Raw genomic sequence first — 19,032 nt, 5'->3', positions numbered from 1 at the left:
AGTGGGTTCTGTTTGTTCTTTATTTCTAGTCAGTTTCGCAACTGTGCTAAAGAGGAAGCGAGGGTTATTATGATTTGCTTTAATAAGATTGCTGAGATATGTAGATCTGGCAATTTTTATAGCCTGTCTGTAGTGTTTAACACTCTCTTTCCATGCTGCACGCCATACCTCTAACTTTGTGCCTCTATAGTTTCTTTCCATTTTTCTAGCAGCCTTTTTAAGGGATGCGGTATGATGGTCGTACCATGGAGCTGGCGTTTTTTCTTTGATTCTCTTTTTTCGAATTGGAGCTACAGCATCCAATGTACTGTTCAGGTTTTCTATTACAATATCTAGATCTTCAGGATTATCTGCTACATGTTTCATTTGGGACAGGTCTGGAAGAGTGCTAATAAAGTTATCTTTAGTGGTTGAAATTATTGTTCTGGCTAGTCGATAGCATATTGTGGATCGAGTGATCCTATCTAGAAGTACCGTGTATGAGACAAGGCAATGGTCTGAAACTGCATCGCTCTGAGGTGATATCTCGATTTCATTAATATTGAGCCCGAGTGACAGAATTAAGTCTAATGTGTGCCTACGAGTATGCGTGGGCACTGTCACGTTTTGTCTAATATCGAGAGAATTTAGAATATCTATAAACGCTAATCCTAATGTATCTGTTGGGTTATCAACGTGTATATTAAAGTCACCAACGATAAGAGCTTTATCTAAAGTGACTACGAGGTCAGACAGGAAATTTGATATTTCTTTAAGAAAATCTGCATGATGGCCCGGAGGTCTATAAATTGTGGCAAGGACAAAAGAGAGCTGTTTATGGTTACGATCAGTTATTTCCATATTTAATAGCATTATTTCAAATGAATTAAATTTTAGTTCAGATTTTTGGTTAACTTTAAAAATGTTGTTGTATATTGTAGCTACACCACCCCCTCTCCCCTTTAATCGCGGTTCATGTTTGTAATAGTAGTCTTGTGGGGTGGATTCGTTTAAACTAATGTAATCGTCTGCTTTAAGCCGGTTTCTGTTAAAGAGAGTGCATCTAAGTTTTGGTCAGTAATTATTTCATTGACAATGGGTTCCTTATTGGTAAGCGATCTAATGTTAAGAAGGCCGAATTTTAACATTCGAAGTTCATCTGTAAACGTATTGTTTTCTAATTTTATGTTAGTAAGATTTGTACGAGACGAGGTAAACGGTGCTCTGTATTCGTTTGTTCGAGGAACGCACACAGTTGAAATGTGTTGATACTCTTGTAAGATAGACTCTAAGTTCTGGGATATATGTGATCTTGACATGTCAGAGCAGCTAACAGATGGACGGGTAGGCCGATCTATCTGTTTCCTGACCTGGGCCCTGGGTAGTCAGACTGTATTAGAATTAAGAGTATTGGTCAGATTTCTAGAGAGTATAGCATTTCCTTCCGATGACGGATGAAGGCCATCTCTCTTTAGCAGGTCAGGCTTCCCCCTGAAGTGCTTCCAATTGTCTATAAACCCTACGTTATGCTGAGGGCACCATTTTGACATCCAGTGGTGAAGAGACACTAATCTGCTTTAAGTTTCATCACCCCGGTAGGCGGGGAGGGGACCAGAGCATATTACATTATCTGACATTGTTTTTGCAATTTCACACACCCCTTTAATAGTATCTTTGGTGATCTCCGACTGGCGGAGTCTGGTGTCATTTGCGCCGGCATGAATAACAATTTTTGAAAACTTACGCTTAGCATTAGCCAGCACTTTAAGTTTGGATCTAATGTCTGACGATCTGGCTCCCGGTATACAGTCAACTATGGTGGCTGGTGCCTCAATGTTCACGTTCTTAAGTATCGAGTCTCCAATAACAAGGGCACCTTTAACAGATGTCTCAGCCGGTGTATTGCTTAGGATGTCGAATCTGTTAGAAATTACTAGGGGGGACTTCGATGGGCATCGAATATGACTACGCCGTCTGATAGTCACCCAGTTAGTCGGCCGTGTTAACTCAGTTGCCGAATCCGAGCTATGTGTACTACGCGTTACCGTAGGCGCACCCGAAACAGTGTTTGAAACATTAACATTAGCGGTTTTACTGTCCTCAACGAGCGTTCGGATGTGCGCTTCAAGTTCTGCAACCTTCTCCGTTAGCCTTACTACTTTAATACATTTAACACATGTAAACCCCTCTGTGCTGACGGAAGAAGCTAAACTGTACATGTGGCAAGTAGTGCAGGTTACAATGACAAGCGGAGTCTTACCGTTTTCATGCTGTGCGATAGCGTCTCCGTTCGCCCGAACGCGGTCCGTGAAGCTGCATCGAGATGGGTGCTCGCACGTTGCATTCCTCGGTCGTCTCCAGGTGCCTGGAGCCAGGGTGATGTGGGGCACGCTGTACCGCCTGGTGCGAATGCCGGGCAACAACTCCTCCACAGCTTCCCGCTCTGGTGAGGAAAGGTCTGAAAAACATACATCGGATGTGTCCGCCATTAGATCGAAAAAGAAGGCAGATTTACAGTAAACAGACAGTGAGCAAGTGCTAGCGGGCTATATGCTAACACTAGGTGTTTACTAGTGATAGATCGTTTTACTTATTAATACTGTTCAATAATCGTCAGCGTAAGGTATTCCTAAGATAAATTTGTACGTTATATTATATAGATAGGAACGAGATAGTAAGAAAATAGTATTTAGATGATGAACTCGACGGAGCTCCAATGCACGGAGCAGCGTTTCCCCGTTTGTTTACGCTAGCGGGCTAAATGCTAATACTGGGTGTTTACCAGCGATAAATCGTTTCAGTTACTGATACTGTTGAATAATCGTCACGGTAAGGTATTCCTAAGATGAACTAGTGAGGAACAAGATAGTAGAAAAATAGGATTTAGATGATGATCTCGACGGAGCTCCGACAACAGTGTTGCCACTCTCTTGCGTCTCTCTCTCTTGCGTCTCTCTCTCTTGCGTCTCTCTCTCTTGCGTCTCTCTCTCTTGCGTCATTGTCAATGATGGTTGGCGACAACAACATCTCCCAGATACTGTCATACACCCTCTGGAAGAGTTGCTAGGTGAAGCGACCCTGACTGGTTTAGCAGCCAACAACACGGAATTCCCATTCATTGGATGGGTGGAGGTTGATTTTCAACTGGATGGAGGTCCATTTCCAACACCTCTGCTGAAGGTACCTATCTAAGTGTCCAACGATCCAACAGTAGCTGAAGACCCAATTATCAGGTACAATGTCATCGAAGAGGTAGTGGAAAGGACCAAAGACGCCCCTGGGCAGAGGGAGAAGAAAATTGTATATGCAATGAGCTCTGCATTCTCAATCACTCACAGCGAGGCACAAACCCTGCTGAAACTGATTCAGAGTAAGGAACATGAGGTAACTGTAGGAGTAGATAAAATGGGGAGGAAACACGTGTACTTACCTGCAAATCAGGTTACTACTGTAATGGTCCGTGCCCACGTTGGATCTCAGTATCAGGGCCAAGAACTGCTCTTCTGACCAAGCGAGGTTAGTCCAGTTCAAGACCTAGAATTGAGTGAAGCAGTAGTACGGATTCCTGCAAGGCACATCAAGTACATACCCGTATCAATAGTCAATTCAGCAAACCAAAACATCACTCTACCTGGAAACCACATTCTAGGCTACTTACAGTCAGTGAAAACAGTTTATCCCGTGGCAGTCCAGCCCACTGTGTCTGAGGATCCTACGGAAGAGAGGGTGCAAAATTGGGAGTCAGCCCCAAACACAATTACTGGTAAGCCAAGGGACAAATCAACACGGGATCCCCTGTAAATCTGGACCATCTCAGTAAAACCCAGCAAGAAGCCGCGAAACAAATGCTGAGAGAGGAGTGCCGAGTGTTCGCTTACAACGATGACGACATCGGTTGTATTCCATCACTGAAGATTCACATCACACTTCATGACCAAAGGCCGGTGCAGAAAACGTATATGTCTGTCCCGAAACCCTTGCACGAAGAAGTTAAGCAATATCTACAAGATTTGCTCAATAAAGGCTGGGTGGCGCCCTCCAGGTCGACCAACTCATCCCCTGTAGTATGTGTGAGAAAAAACGATGGCAGCCTACGGTTATGCTGTGACTACAGGGAGTTAAACCAAAAGTCGGTGCCTGATTGCCATCCAATACCCAAGATACAAGATATGCTGGATACATTGAGTGGAAGCACTTGGTTCTCAGTTTTGGATCAGGGGAAGGCATATCACCAGGGCTTTCTAGATGAGGAGAGCCAGCCGCTGACAGCATTTATAACTCCCTGGGGGCTGTACCAATGGAAACGCATACCATTCGGGCTGAGTTCGGCACCAGCAGAGTTCCAAAGAAGTATGGAAAGCTGTTTGTCAGGCCTTAGGGACACGATATGTCAACCTTACCTAGATGACAACTTGGTCCATAGCAGTAGTTTTGAAGATCATTTGAGCCACGTGCGGTTGGTGCTCCAGCGCTACCAGGAGCATGGGGTGAAGCTCTCCCCGAAAAAATGTGAGCTCTTCAGACGCAAAGTAAGATTCCTGGGTAAGATGGTGTCTGGTGAAGGGTATACAATGGACCCAGAAGAGATTGCGCCAGTGCAGGCCCTGAAGGAAAAGACACCGTCCACAGTGGGTGACCTAAGGAAAATGCTAGAATTCTTGTCCTATTACCGCTCCTATATACCAAATTTTTCAGGAATTGCCCAACCTCTTTACCAGCTACTGACACTGAGAGAGAAGGGTTAAAAGGGTTCAAAAATGGAGTCAAGAGAGAGAAAATCCACGCAGAAAAGGAAAGAAAGCAATCTGACTTCACGGACTCCTATTCAGTGGACACAAACCCATCAGACAGTATTAAACAACCTGATAAGTCACCTCGTGAAACCCCCAATCCTGGGTTACCCAGATTTCACTCAGCCCTTTGTGCTACACTGCGATGCTTCCCAGGAAGGGCTGGGTGCAGTATTGTATCAACGCCAGAATGGAAAGATGGTGGTAATAGCTTATGGCTCCAGAACACTTAGTGCTCCTGAGAAGAACTACCGTATGCACGCGGGCAAGCTTGAATTTTTAGCACTAACGTGGGCTGTTTGTGAGCGATTTTGACATTACTTATATTATGCACCATCTTTTGTCGTCTACACAGATAACAACCCACTCACCTATGTACTTACCACCGCCAAGCTGAATGCCACCGGGCACAGATGGGTTGCGCAGCTTGCCGACTTCAACTTCTCTATTAAATACCGGCCTGGTAAAAGTAATGCCGATGCGGATGGCCTGTCCCGCATGCCAATGGACATTGACAAGCTTATGGAGGAATGCACAGAACAACTGCAGCCAGATGTCATTAGAGCATCAGTGGAAGGAGTAGTAGTGGAGTTCGAAAACCCATCACAAGGAACAGGGTTGATTCACATAGAGGCTTTGAGCCTGGTGAAAGAGAGCGGCCGAGACGACCTTGGTCCACCACTGACTCCAGCCCAGATATGAAATGCTCAAGAGAAGGACAGCATCCTTGGAAAAATTCTGAAATTCAAAGAGAAAGATCAGCGACCAAGTCGAGAGGAAGTTAAGTTGGAACACCCTGATGTGTCAGTGTTGTTAAAACAGTGGTTTAAAATCTGCTTAGATGAAGATGGAGTACTGTACAGAAAAAACAGAAAAAAGAGACCTGAAGTTGGGAAAGGGAAAACCCAGGTGATTCACAGAAATCTTCTCCTACTGTGTGACTTTCTGCCCCCGGAAACGGAGAAACTTGATGTAGTCTGCTCACAAAACACCCGAAACATAACTAAAGGGAATAAAGTGGAAAGAAGGAAAAAGAGACAGTTCCCAGTAAATTCTGAAAGTGACTCAGATGAGGAGTATGTACTCACCTGTCAGTGGCAAGAGGAGGATCGCAGACCTCTAAACCCAAAAGCAGCACCTTTTGAGCCACGAGTTGCATTGCCCCTTCAGAGCGAAGAGGATTTGCCCCTTCAGAGCGAAGAGGATTTGCCTCTTCAAAATTGTTCTGCAGTAGATGATTTGCCTCCTACACCTGAGAAAAATTCTTAAGTCATGGTTAAGTCATGACATTGGCAGTGACAATGATGTATCAGAAAGTGAATCTGTGGTAGACTCTCCTAAATCTGAGAGAAAGTATCCAAAGAGACAGAGAAAAAAATCTGTGGTATTCACATACATTACCTTGGGTCAACCTTCTGTTGTTCAGAGAGACTGCTCGGTAGAGTTAAAGCAGTTACCTGCTTCTGATGTTAATTTCTGGAGACCTTGGAGCTTAGTTGAGAGTTGTTAAAGGTTGAAAATGGTTAAATGTTCAAAATGGTAATTGAAATGTCAGGAGACATTTAGTTTTGTAGGGGAGAGTGTGGTACTAGTTAAATAAGACAAGGAAACGGAAGACCCCCCCAATTAAATTTTGAGTGTTATATATAAATTCTTATTCAGAAGTGGTAAATTACCTGAACTGAATTTATTAAAGTACATTAGGGACACCTTTCATCATTATAAAAGAGCTCTACTACAGAGCAGTGTGTTGTGTGTGTGTAAATAGGCAGTCTGCATCATACAGGCAGCTAGGGGGAGCTCTCGCAAAGGTCTGCCTAGTGCTTTATATAGATGAGTGAATGCACACAGCAGATAACAGTGACCTGAGATGCTCTGTGACAAATTAATCAAAACCTGTTCAATATTCTTTGCAGGTAAGCTTAATTTAAGTATATATATCAAGTTAAAAGTGTTTTTGAACGATTATCACTAGTGGTTAATGTTTTGAGTGAGTTTGAATTAGGGCTGGGCGATAATTCGATAACGATAATTTTACCGATATAAACTTTTTCGATAAAACGATAAGGACAGTTCGATAAGTGATCGATAATGTTTAAGCACTGTGCGTAATGTTGCGCGAGCACTTCCGGATGCGGCACGCGCTCTTGGTTTACAATCACAGTGACAGTCAGACTTGAAGGAGTGGAAGATGAGGCAAGTTATTCATTTATTAGTAGAGACCTATGATTTTCGCGATGCGGATAACGCGGACGGAATCACGGAATCCAAATGCGCGGAAACATTTTCTTGTGTGTAATGTTGGACGCGCAAACAGGGTTCGTCAAACACAGCAGACACAGGTGCGTGCAGTATACTTTACTTTCATTCAGCGTCCGCCTTGCGCACGCACACGTCCGCCCAGCTTTAAAAGTATATTTACAGGACATTCACAAATTCAGGAAACTGAGGAAAAGCAGCAGATCCACCACTGCAGTGAATATAGTGTTTGGGTATGTACGCTCCCACAGCAAAGTGACACCCTTGACATCCATTTATCAGCGTGTATAGCTTATATATGTATAACACACGCATGATCACTGAACTAAGTTTTCTTTTTTGTTTAAGTGAACATAAACAGCTGTTACTCAGTATATTGAAACTTAAAGCAGTCTGTCTTGGGTCTTAAAGGGACAGTAGTCTGCTGCTTTTGTGTCAGAAATGTGTTGATTTCATAACAAATAGATTTACATTTAATACAGATGCATTAAAACAAGATTTTAGTTTTTGTATTTGTCATGTTCTGAATAAAAAGTAGTTTAAAACCATTATTAACTGTCTGGTTTTTACAATTTTCATTCAGGAGCAAAAATCTGCCTTTAAATTTGACAGGAGTAAAGATTTGTTATTTATCATGATAATTATCGATATCGACTGATATGGAAAACATTTTCTCGATAATTTTTTGAGTCATATCGCCCAGCCCTAGTTTGAATTACAAAAACCTTATTTTGAGTACTCGTGAGCAACACAATGTAACTGATGTAAGTGTATTGAAAGTTCTTTTAAAATCAAATATTGCTATTATACACAGAGATGAAAAGCCATTACGTTGTTACTTGTATTTTGAGAGTGAAACAACTGTTTGAGAGTAATGTGAGTTTGATGATGCACATGTAGTCACGGGTGTCCGCCATTTTGTGTAAAGTGAAGGTTGCCATGGTAATCGTGTGACCAATAGAAACGTAAATGAGATAATATGCTTGCTATGGAGCAAGAGTAAAGAAATATGGCATCAGATAACTCAGATGATGTGAATTTGTTTTAAAGCATATAAATAAGTGCTTCAATAGATAATTTATGGTTTCTAAAATAATAATAAAGAGATAAATAATAACCTGTATGTGAAATACATTGAATATACTGAGTCTGAAGAAATGTTATGTTACTTTCTGAGTAATTGAGTAAATATGTTCATATGACTATGTTTATTTCTGTTATTAAATGAATATGTTTATACTATATTGATGAACAGTAAAGTAGGTTGTATCAGAGTGTTCAGGAAATATTATAGTGAGTTGCTAGTGCTTGATATACATGAGTGAATGCCCACAGCAGATAACAGTGACTTGAGATGCTCCGTGACAAATTAATCAATCCTGTTCAATATTCTTTGCAGATACATGCATACCACCTTTCAATAAATGTGTTTCATCAAGAAGACACCTGCTTTCTTCTTTGACTTTTAACAGAAGCGGTCGAAAATGGACAAAAAGAGACGGATTTAAACACCAAGTGTAAACATGATGTGTCTCTCTTGTCCACTTGTGATCCGATCGACGAAAGCACATCTTATGCTGCCTTCACGTGGTATGGGAAAGATGATATTTTCCATTTGTGAACTGGTATTTACCAGCGTGTTTTGTTCAAGTGCATTTTCCATTTGTGAACTAGAATTTACCAGTTTGCTGCGTTCAAGTGCATTTTCCATTTGTGAACTGGTATTTACCATTGCTTTTGTTGTCAGTCAACCATTCACGACGTTGCTGCTGCTCTCCGCCATTTTGAAAAGGTCAAAGGTAGTCTCATCTCGGCAACTCGGGCATCAAAATATTTTACGAGTTGCCCAGTGGAAAATACCACATGAGGGGTGTTCATGTGCATTTTCCAAGTGGGATTTTGGTATTTACCATAATTACGATAGCACGTGAAGGCAGCATTAATACCAAGTGTAACAACCCCTGGGATATTTTTCCTCACATCGATGAAAAAGGAGTGTCTAAGCTACGTTTATGGTTGCTTTTTGTATGTGACTTTAAGCGGACATATCATGAAAATCAGACTTTTTCCATGTTTAATATAAATCTGTGTGCTTTGATGGATCACAGGCAAAGGACATTGCAAATTGTTAATTTTTTTATTGCTTTTGCTTTGTAGCCACTGGAAGCCATGTTAACCTTGGCATGACATGGCCACCGTACGAGTTAAAACGCGTTCCGAATGGGGGGGGTTAGAAAGTAATATTCAGTTGGTTGTCATATAGAATTTCACCGCTAGATGGGAGTAGATCTTACACAGTGGAGCCTTATCGAGAACTTAGACAGTACATACATTCACGTTAGTATGGACAGCATCCACCATGTTTATGTTATCATCTGACCTATGACGTAGTAGACCACAAGAACCGACAGTAGGATGACTTCACAATACCGCGAGAGCGACACGAAACCAGACTTCTCCATATGATTTCTGGAATTGCTCTCACGGTACTTTGATGTCATCTGCCTGTTGATTCTTGCAGCTTTGCATTAACTCGGACAAACCTAATACAGGCATGAAAATGCATGCGATTGTATGATGGACAGATGCACTAACACCTGATTGCATCAGTAACTTGACAACTCTACTACGGTCTCTGTCAGTGTTACAGATATTATATTATACATTATTTTTAAGTGGACAAAAATAAGTAAAACAAGCAGCCTGAAATGTAATATGTATTGTCAGATGACAAGTGATTATATAAACTTTAGTGAAGCAATGATGCTCTTTTATTTACTTAAAACAACAGGAAAAATGAATAAAAAATGAATAAACAATAAATGAAAACGTATAGAAGTGAATACAATATGAAACAAAACTTTTCAAATACATTTTAACTCTTTCCCCGCCATTGACGAGATATCTCGTCAATTAAGAGAAAACGCTTCCCCGCCAATGACGAGATTTTCCGTCTTTCCGCAATACCGCTATTATCCACCAGGTGGCGCACTTCCGAACTTTTTAAAACCGGAAGTATTGCCCTATGGCAAGCTGCTGCATGTCCGTGTCTGTTTTAAAGATCGCTCGGAATGGGATCTCTATGAAAAGTCCGTCACAAAAATGGAATTATCTCTGCTTTTTGCTCAAAATATGGTATTTTTGCAAAAACCTACCCATATTCAAAAGCTGATTGCAAAAGAACCACTAAAGGTAGGATGAAACGGTTTTTTTTGTTTGAAAGCAGAGGGTCTGTTCTTTCATTTGGTATATTGTATGTTTATATATTTAAAGAAGAAAATTTTCTGGAAGGCATTAAACTTTGGTGAAAATCATGAAAAACGCTGGCGCTGGCTGGCAACTTTTTTTAAAAACGCTGGCGGTGAAAGAGTTAATAACAAACCATCACATATTTACTGCCATCTCAACACAGCTGTGACAATTCTACATGCTACATTCTACAAGCTTTATTTACATGAATCAGCTGAGCACTTTGTGGTATATCCTGGGTCTGTGCGTGAAGTCAGGGTGCTGAGGAACAGCCACGTGTAACGTATCAAAACCACCCGATTGGCTGGTCTTCGGTCGATTGCTTTGCTTTCCCGTGGCAAAGCTGGGATAGAAGTATCCATCCGATGCATGCTTCAGAATCTGTAGGGCATCCGGGAATTTCTTGCCTACTGATTCAAGCAGAAGCCTTAAGCCCACATCAGAAAAGAAAACTGCTTCAGTATCCATAGGGACAGTGATAAAAGGATCAATCTACTTGCTTTGGGAAGGGAAAAGAAAAATTCCAAGCAAGAAACCAACAATCTATCAGATCTAAAGAAGATTTGATTGCTTCTTTCAAAACCCAAAGAGACTGTTGGCATCTGCTGTATTGTATGCTAATAGAATGTACAGGACTCTTCCTTAAATTTAATAACAAATGTCCAGCAGAAACCTTAAGCCCACATCAGCTATGAAAACTGCTTCATGAGCCATAGGAACAGTGATAAAATGAAAACTACTCTCTTTGTACATACAGAAGAGAATTTGCAGGTTAGAAGCTGCCCACAAACTCCATCAGGGCAAAGTAAGTGCCTACTTGTCAATGGAGAAGGCCATTGTACCTTGAGGGATTCAAACCTGGGTTTCCCCAATGGGAGAGTTAGTACTCCAACCACTAGATCACAGAGAATGTGTTGAAACTGGCCAGCCAAAAACTGGTCCTGTGTATTGCTGTATACAATCAAACTGTTGGCTGTCTTGTACAGTCAGAGTCATACCCAGATAGCAAAACCACACTGGGGTGGTTCTGGCCCACACCTACCATGCGATCCACCCCGGATCCATCTCACGGACATGGTCCAGTGTCCAAATGCACAACGGGCCAAAAGTGATCAGGATTTGTTTCATGGCTCTGCACCAGAGATGGGTCAGCCCTGGCCCACTCTCATACCAAAACAGTAAAACAACACTGGGGTGGAGCTGGCCCACACATACCGTTCCATCCGCATCAGATCCGTTTAACTAACACGGTCCAGTGTCCAAACGCACATCGGCCAAGAAGTGGTCAGGATTAGTTTCACAAATCTGAACTGGAAATGGAACAGAGCTGGCCCAGTCCCGCATAGAGATGCGGCACAGATCCGCGTACCAGATCAATGCCAGCTATGCCTTATTTTTGGGATTTATGGCCTATGTGATGTTTAGTCTTTCATGTGTTTAGGCTACCTTATATTTAATTACCCTACAGTCAGAAGCAATAATCATAGGCCTCCATTCACATAAAGTACACATGAAATTTTCAGAATGTATATAAGCTAACAACCATAGCACTTGTCGCTTGGTGTAGGTCTTTAGGCATTAAACACATTAAAGAACACATTATTTGTGGACATGAGCAAAAAAGAAGCATGTTCTGATTTAAGACTTTTATTTTTTTAACTATAATAACAATTTCAAAATACTTTATTATATAAAGGGATAGTTCACCCAAAAATGAATATTTAGTCATTTACTCCCTCTCATGTTTCAAACCTGTATACCTTTCTATGTTCTGCGGAACACAAAGATATTTGAAAGAATGTTTTTAAAAAAGCAGATCTCACAACCCATTACTACAATTGTAAAAAAAATGATTATGACAGTTAATGGGTTGTGAGAAATGCTTGGTTACAAACATTATTCAATCTTTGTGTTCAGCAAAAAATAGAAATGTATACAGGTTTGAAACACGTGGGTAAGAAAATTATAACAATTTTCATTTTTGTGTGAACTATCTCTAACACATTACATCTGTTTGGCTTATTTTTTGTATTCACAACCCCTAGCTCTCTTCCTGGAGCGTGCTTGAGGTGGTCTGCCATAGCTGCATCGATTTCCGAGTCCGTGGCTTTTGGGCTCCACCTCCTCACAGCATCTGAGGGAAGAGAAGAATATGTTTCTTTTTAAAATAAATACAATTAAACATTTGAGGTAAATGACATGCACTTACTTTCAAAATCTTTATGGTCTACAGCTAAAATTATATATATATTATTTTTCAGAAATCTTGTTATTTGGTTGTTCAACTGCAGTTGGTTTGTTTTGATTTAAACCTTCATAACTTAAAAAATACAGCTAGGCAGCACCATATAACAAGATAATAACATGATAACAGAATAATAAACATGTTTTGACAAAAATGTTAAAAACGGAGTTATCTTGTTTTGCAATGAAACTCTTCATATATATATATATATATATATATATATATATATATATATATATATATATAAATTATTGTATAAAAGATGTTATGCTTTAAATAAGTGTTAGATCAGTTGTGAGACCAACAGCATTTGTACCCTTGCTCTTCAATCCCACTGTGGTGCCCTTGAGAAAGACCCTAAACTAGGTGTGTAACTGTCAAAAAATGAACAGGATATTTCTGATAAAGACAGGTGAGCTGTGATGTCCCCTAAATACATAAATCATAGTAATAAAAATTACATCAATATACAAGAACAAGAGTTTTTTTTAGATCAACATATTCCCCAAATTACCTTGAATAACATAATACAAAGGTGTGCCTTTAAAAGACTTATTTTCCAGATGTCCACCACCCCTCATATTGAACTTTGCCATAAGACAATTAGACATCATTCTGTGAAAGAAATGTAAGATTACTTCACCTTAGACAAATTACCTTAATGGTCAATAAATTACAATTAACAGTAATGTGCAACATAGCAATTGCATGCAATGTTCAAACATACTCACAACTACTCATCTACCATGTAACATGTGCTATAAACAATATCCTCATCCATAGGTTTTGGTGACAAGTAATGGCTTACACCAGGGGTGTCAAACTCAGTTCCTGGAGGGCCGGTGTCCTACACAGTTTAGCTCCAACCAACTCCAACACACCTGTTTGGAAGTTTCTAGTAATCCTGAAGACCTTGATTAAACGCATCAGGTGTTTTTGATTAGGGCTGGATCTAAACTCTGCAGGGACACCGGCCCTCCAGGAACTGAGTTTGACACCACTGGCTTACACTGAAATTATGATTTGATTTCTTGTTTTCAGTATGGCTGACTGTTTGAGCCACTACGAACTTTAATAGTTCTGAACAAGTGATGTGTGACAGATTAAATCCTGAATTTAAGTAATATAAATTGCTGGGTTAATTATGGTTGTAATCAATATTCCTGCAATATTATGCAGGATTACACAATTCAAGGGAAACACATACCTGTTCATAACGTTGTTCATGCAGTCTCTGATAGAATATCCACCAGCTCAGAAAGTTGCTGGACCTAAATGTGAAAACAATTGAAATAATGTTATAGAAAGATAGATGGAAATATATATACATATTCTTTATATCACAACTTACACAGATCAACTTGTTATCAACATCTTTGATGTATTCATAATGCATTCATAATGCAGAATACACGTCATATAGCATTTCTTACTTCTTGCATTTGAAGCTAAGGCCATAGGTGAAGAATCAGGTAGTCTCCATCCTGTTATTTTTTCGTTGTGTTACCTCACCTGTACAAATATAGTTAATTATATGGTAGTGTAAAATATTAACAGTAAATCACTTCACAGTGTAATACTGCATTAGTTATGAAATCAGATGGCTGTACTTTAGGTCTTTGTGGTTGAGCAATGACAGACATTATAAGCTCTGTATTTGTAACTATTAACTGAAATTCAGAGAAATGTACATGTTTATACTCTAAGCTGTGTTGTCACTAATGTAGTTTCCAGCGATGCATGATAAATCGCATGCGATATCATGCGCATCTCGTCATTGAAGCCGGTGCCTTGATTAGTAGTAAATTGCCATCACCTGCTTTCAGATGGAGCAGCATTTACTACACAAAGCTGAGGTTAACTGACAAGCTGGTCCATATCGCATGTATTGCAGGAGATGCGTCCTCGATAATTAATGCGAAATTGCCCCAATTGTCAGTGAACTAAGGCTTTGTGTAGTAAATGCCGCTCCATCTGAAAGCAGGTGATCGCGATCATGGAACCAGCTTCACTGACAAGATGTGCAATGACAATCACATGCGATATATTGTGCATCCCTAGTAGAATCTGCTTAAAATAAGATGTGACTGTAAAGTTCTCACATACAATGGGATGCTCTCTGGGATTGGAGTGCCTTCTGGTACTGGGGCGTCAATCCAGAATTTGGTATTGTAGACAATACTATATAGACATTAAAAACAAAAGGAGTGAAAAATGACAAGTTATTTAAGGTAATAAAGGACACATTAATGAATGAATAACGCCATAACTGTACAATTACAAAAAATCCTCTTTAGGTGTATGACAATACACAAGAAAACAATACTCTGCCTGTTTCGGTTGTCTGGAAGATGGCTGTTCATTATGTCACCCTGCAAAACAAATTACACCTTGCATGTAATTTCATTAAGTACAATAAACATACACACGCACAATGTATTTAAAAAAAACTTAGTAGTGTAAAATATTAAAATAAATCACTTTTTATATCAAAGTTTTGGGATATTATGTTGACATTCAGGCAAAACCCTGATGGAATAAATGTTTACCTATAAATGAGAATGACATTATAAAGTCAAAAGTGTATGCACTTTGGAGCCAAGCAACGTGTTTGTATAGTGTGGGAATGCACCAAAAAAATAACAAAAAGCATCAGTAGCACGTACGTCTCATAGTGTCACAGCTTATTCTAGGGTATAGATCAATCACATCATCTTGATACCAATGTTTACTGTCATGAAGTGTGCCATCACCTGTGTAAACAAAATACACCAAAACAATTTATATAAATTTTTGAGTTTCATATCGAAATATATAAAAGTCCTTTTTGAAAGCATGATTCTTTTTCAAAGTAAAGCAAAGCAGTCAAAAACTTACAACTTAATGTAGGGTAGACAAAGTCAGGGGTCGGGCACGTCTCATCCAAGTGTGTTGGACACAAAACTTGATCTTTAGCACAAACAAGAAGATATGACACATTAGAACATTAACAAATATGTAGACTGACTGTTTAAACCATATCTACAGTTTGCCATACCTTCTTTTTTATTGTTTGTGGAATGTGCAACATCTTCATTTGGTTTGTGTTGACCACCTTCAACTGTAAACAAAATGAAATTGTAATTACTGATATTAACCCCACAAATACCAACTCCTATGTGTTTAAGTGTATAAAACTGAGGCATTTACCTGGCTTTTAACAGCTTGTTTATTTTTATTTGGATTAGGTTCTGCTCTTCCTTTGTACAAAACAAAAGCAAAGGAAGTTAATCAAACACTTATGCTGAGCTTTTAATACAGAACAGTATTTAACATTTTACATGTGCAATGTGTAGGCAATCAAATCATTCCATCATGCCAAATAACTTTTCTCTTTCAGATGTTTTAATTTCTGAAATAAATTCTCAAAGGCTACATATATAAGCTAAAGTAATAACTTTGACTCTATCATTAAATATATTTTATACTATGGTATAACATGTGTAAGTTCAAAGTACCTTTTAGCCTATTAGCTAATTTTAGCCATACTCAGTGTGGACAATTCTGGCAATGTTTATTTTGGTTCATTTGTGTCAAACAAGTAAAACTTAACCACGTTAATCAAATAATACAAAATGTACTTACCCAACAGTAGATTTTATATAATATATAGACAAAACTCCTTAGTAAATTCCCCCTCTCCTCGTGGTTGCATGCAGAGGATTTTTTATGTCATGATGGACTATAAATGCACCTGTAAAAGACATGCATCCAATTCACATCAGGGTATATATTGAAGTACACGTAGCTAAAAGTCAAAGTAACAATTATACATGTAACCCCATAGAACTATAGACATGTACAAATGTATCTGAATGCATTTTTATGACATGGTTTTTTTTTTTTTTTTTTTATACATATTTTCACCGATTTATGCCGATCATACCGCGACTATTTTTGGCCAGGGCCACGACGTTGCCGTCGGACCAATGTTTGCTGGGTAACTAGAAAAATGTATAAATTTCTATTTTTCTTTTTTCATTTTATAAATGGAAACGATAAATGAAAATTCGATTTGTTTTTTCATTTTTGGTTTTTAATTTTAAAACGAATATGGAATGGACGGAAGATACCCTGATTCACAACGCGTGTCAGACGAACATTTGGAAACCCAAACAAAACAGCACACGCAGTAAAAGACAGAATATAATGCATGCACATTGCACCGTGAAAGCTTTAGCCAGAAACCTTTATGCTGATATTACTCAAACAGAAAGCTGCATCCTCCGCAGGTCGCATATGCAGGATGCATACAGTACGTCATCAAGCCTGCTTTATTTCAGTTAATTAATCATTACATTCGCAAGTCATAAGCATATTACAACAATTAACTAAATTTAAATACAGCTACGATTAACTAAATATAATAGTGTAAAACTTTATAATTGTTAATATTCTGTAACAAGACAGTCTTTATGACGTATGCAGTTTACAAATGCGACCTCCTATGCAGCCTTTTGTTTAAGAAACCTCCAAGAGAAAGGTTCATTTATCAAATGTTATTTTAAAGTATTAAAAACATCGTTGTTTTAGAATTTTTCGAACGAAATGGTTGGTAATTACTTCACGATAGCTGATAGCGGGATGGGGCAAACTGTTCTAGGATTTCATTCTTATGGGGGCTTAGCCCTCAGTGATTATGTGAAGAGAGCATTATGATGCCTTTTTGCAAATTGGGACCAGTATTATTATATTAATAAATTCATGTAGGCTACATATACATTACTCTTCTATATAGTTCCAAGCCCTTATTATTATTAACCTAATACAAATAAATAAAAATTCTCTTGAACAGATATAAAAGGTATAAAAGTTATTTATTACTATTATTTATTATTGTGTATCTTGAATTCAAGTTCATGTATACTATATGTATATTCAAAGTTTAATGAATACTAACAATTTATATGAGAATTTATATTTATACGAGTCAGACTTTTCGGTATACATTATAAATCAGTTTTACTTTCCAGATGTATCATGCATGCTTCTAGCATGCATAACCATATTCATAAACTTACTAACAACAACCTGCAGTGATTCTAAATATGACTGTAATAAATCATACATGACCCCTTTAGTTTCTGATCGGAAAATAAAAGCTGTTATGTTTTAAAACAACATAAGGGTAAGTAAATAATGGAATGATGTATATTTTAGGGGCTAATAATAATAACATTACCATGATGACTATGAAACTGCAACAATCACTTTATCATCTCTTAACGTTACCTGTCTCTGACCTCAGTCTCTCTAACTCTTTCTCCACCTGTTTGCTCTCCTTTCCAGCATTTAAAAAACGTTATATATCCATCTATAAAAGCGAACAAGTCACTGAATGTTGTTTATAGTCTATCTTATTTGTGTGTTTAATTTCGTGGGTTAAACTCATATGACATATTTCTCAATTGCACATTCGATAACTTAGCATCATATTATTCACAGCTGGTATTACTGTTAACTAGAAAAAGGTACAAATATAGACCTTGTAGTATTGCAAAATGTCATGACAACGGCAAACTTTAAACGGCACGGCTTCGGTATGCAAAGCAGTTTTGAATTATAAACAGAGGATACCAACCTATTATTATCTCATTTAAGACGGCAAATATTCTTATATATTTTGTAGACATGACTGCACTCATACAGGTTAGCAAACAAATTAAAACATTAGCGAAAATACCTTCTGAGCTTCCACGCTGGATATTTTATGAAACAACTGCTCCCTCTGTGTGACCTGAAGCACAGGCGCTCGAGCTCTCCTCCACTGACGGTTACGACGCATGCGCAGAACAGCAAAGCTAATCAAATGCCTCATAAACTCGTAATTTTTTTCTAAATGTCTTGCATTTTGCGTTTTTTTAATAATTATCTTCGAATTAATTGTTTTTACAAATAAATAAAACTTCAGAAAAATATATTTGATAGTTTGGTAGAAATATTAAGACTAATTTTAGGGGGGCTAAGATGACGGCAGGGTGGCTGGAGCCCCACTTAAAAGGGTCTAGAACCGCCCCTGGGGCAAATTAAAACTTAAAGCAGAAACTTGCAGTCCCATAACACTATATTCACCATAATCACACCATTGCCAACGAAATATAGTATTAAAAAATCAATATACGTACCCATGCTGCCATCCATTATGTGCGCCAGTGCCGTTTTTTCACACGATGTTCGCGACTTTTTTTCTTCCCAGGATGGCAATACAGCTTGGACCATTGCACTTGGATAGTGGACAGTTGCTAATGTATTATTTTGTTATGTGGTAAATCTTCCATTTTGAGACAAGCCTATTACTTTGTTAGTGAATTAATCATTTTTGTGTAGGCTACGTGCAAGTGTTCCATTGTAAGATTTAACAAATCAGGATTTAATAACGAAATATGGCATGGGCACCCCCACAAAAGTTTCATTTGATCTATTCCAACGGTTTCTGGCTATAATCCGTGGTACGGATGAGGGCCAGATCAG

The 19,032-nt window shown here is 38.7% G+C and overlaps 1 long non-coding RNA gene across 2 annotated transcripts; it reads right to left on the bottom strand.

Annotated features, from left to right (window-relative positions):
- Nucleotides 1-11,288: 11,288 nt before the first annotated feature.
- Nucleotides 11,289-18,710, bottom strand: LOC135745250 (uncharacterized). Of its 2 annotated transcripts, none has more exons than XR_012335784.1 (12): nucleotides 18,687-18,710; nucleotides 16,147-16,255; nucleotides 15,712-15,761; nucleotides 15,560-15,622; nucleotides 15,400-15,471; nucleotides 15,189-15,275; nucleotides 14,854-14,894; nucleotides 14,629-14,703; nucleotides 13,956-14,034; nucleotides 13,730-13,793; nucleotides 13,037-13,137; nucleotides 11,289-12,411 (listed from the first exon to the last, which is right to left on the bottom strand). It is a non-coding gene; the product is annotated as an uncharacterized lncRNA (long non-coding RNA). The 2 variants fall into 2 exon arrangements; XR_012335783.1 differs by lacking the exon at nucleotides 18,687-18,710 and adding an exon at nucleotides 18,245-18,677 and having other exon boundaries at nucleotides 11,290-12,411.
- Nucleotides 18,711-19,032: the final 322 nt, after the last annotated feature.

Source organism: Paramisgurnus dabryanus, chromosome 22 (genome assembly GCF_030506205.2).
Source record: "Paramisgurnus dabryanus chromosome 22, PD_genome_1.1, whole genome shotgun sequence".
In the NCBI taxonomy this organism is placed as follows: Eukaryota; Metazoa; Chordata; class Actinopteri; order Cypriniformes; family Cobitidae; genus Paramisgurnus; species Paramisgurnus dabryanus.
The sequence above is the reverse complement of the archived record's forward strand: the minus strand, read 5'-3'. Positions and strand labels throughout refer to the sequence as shown.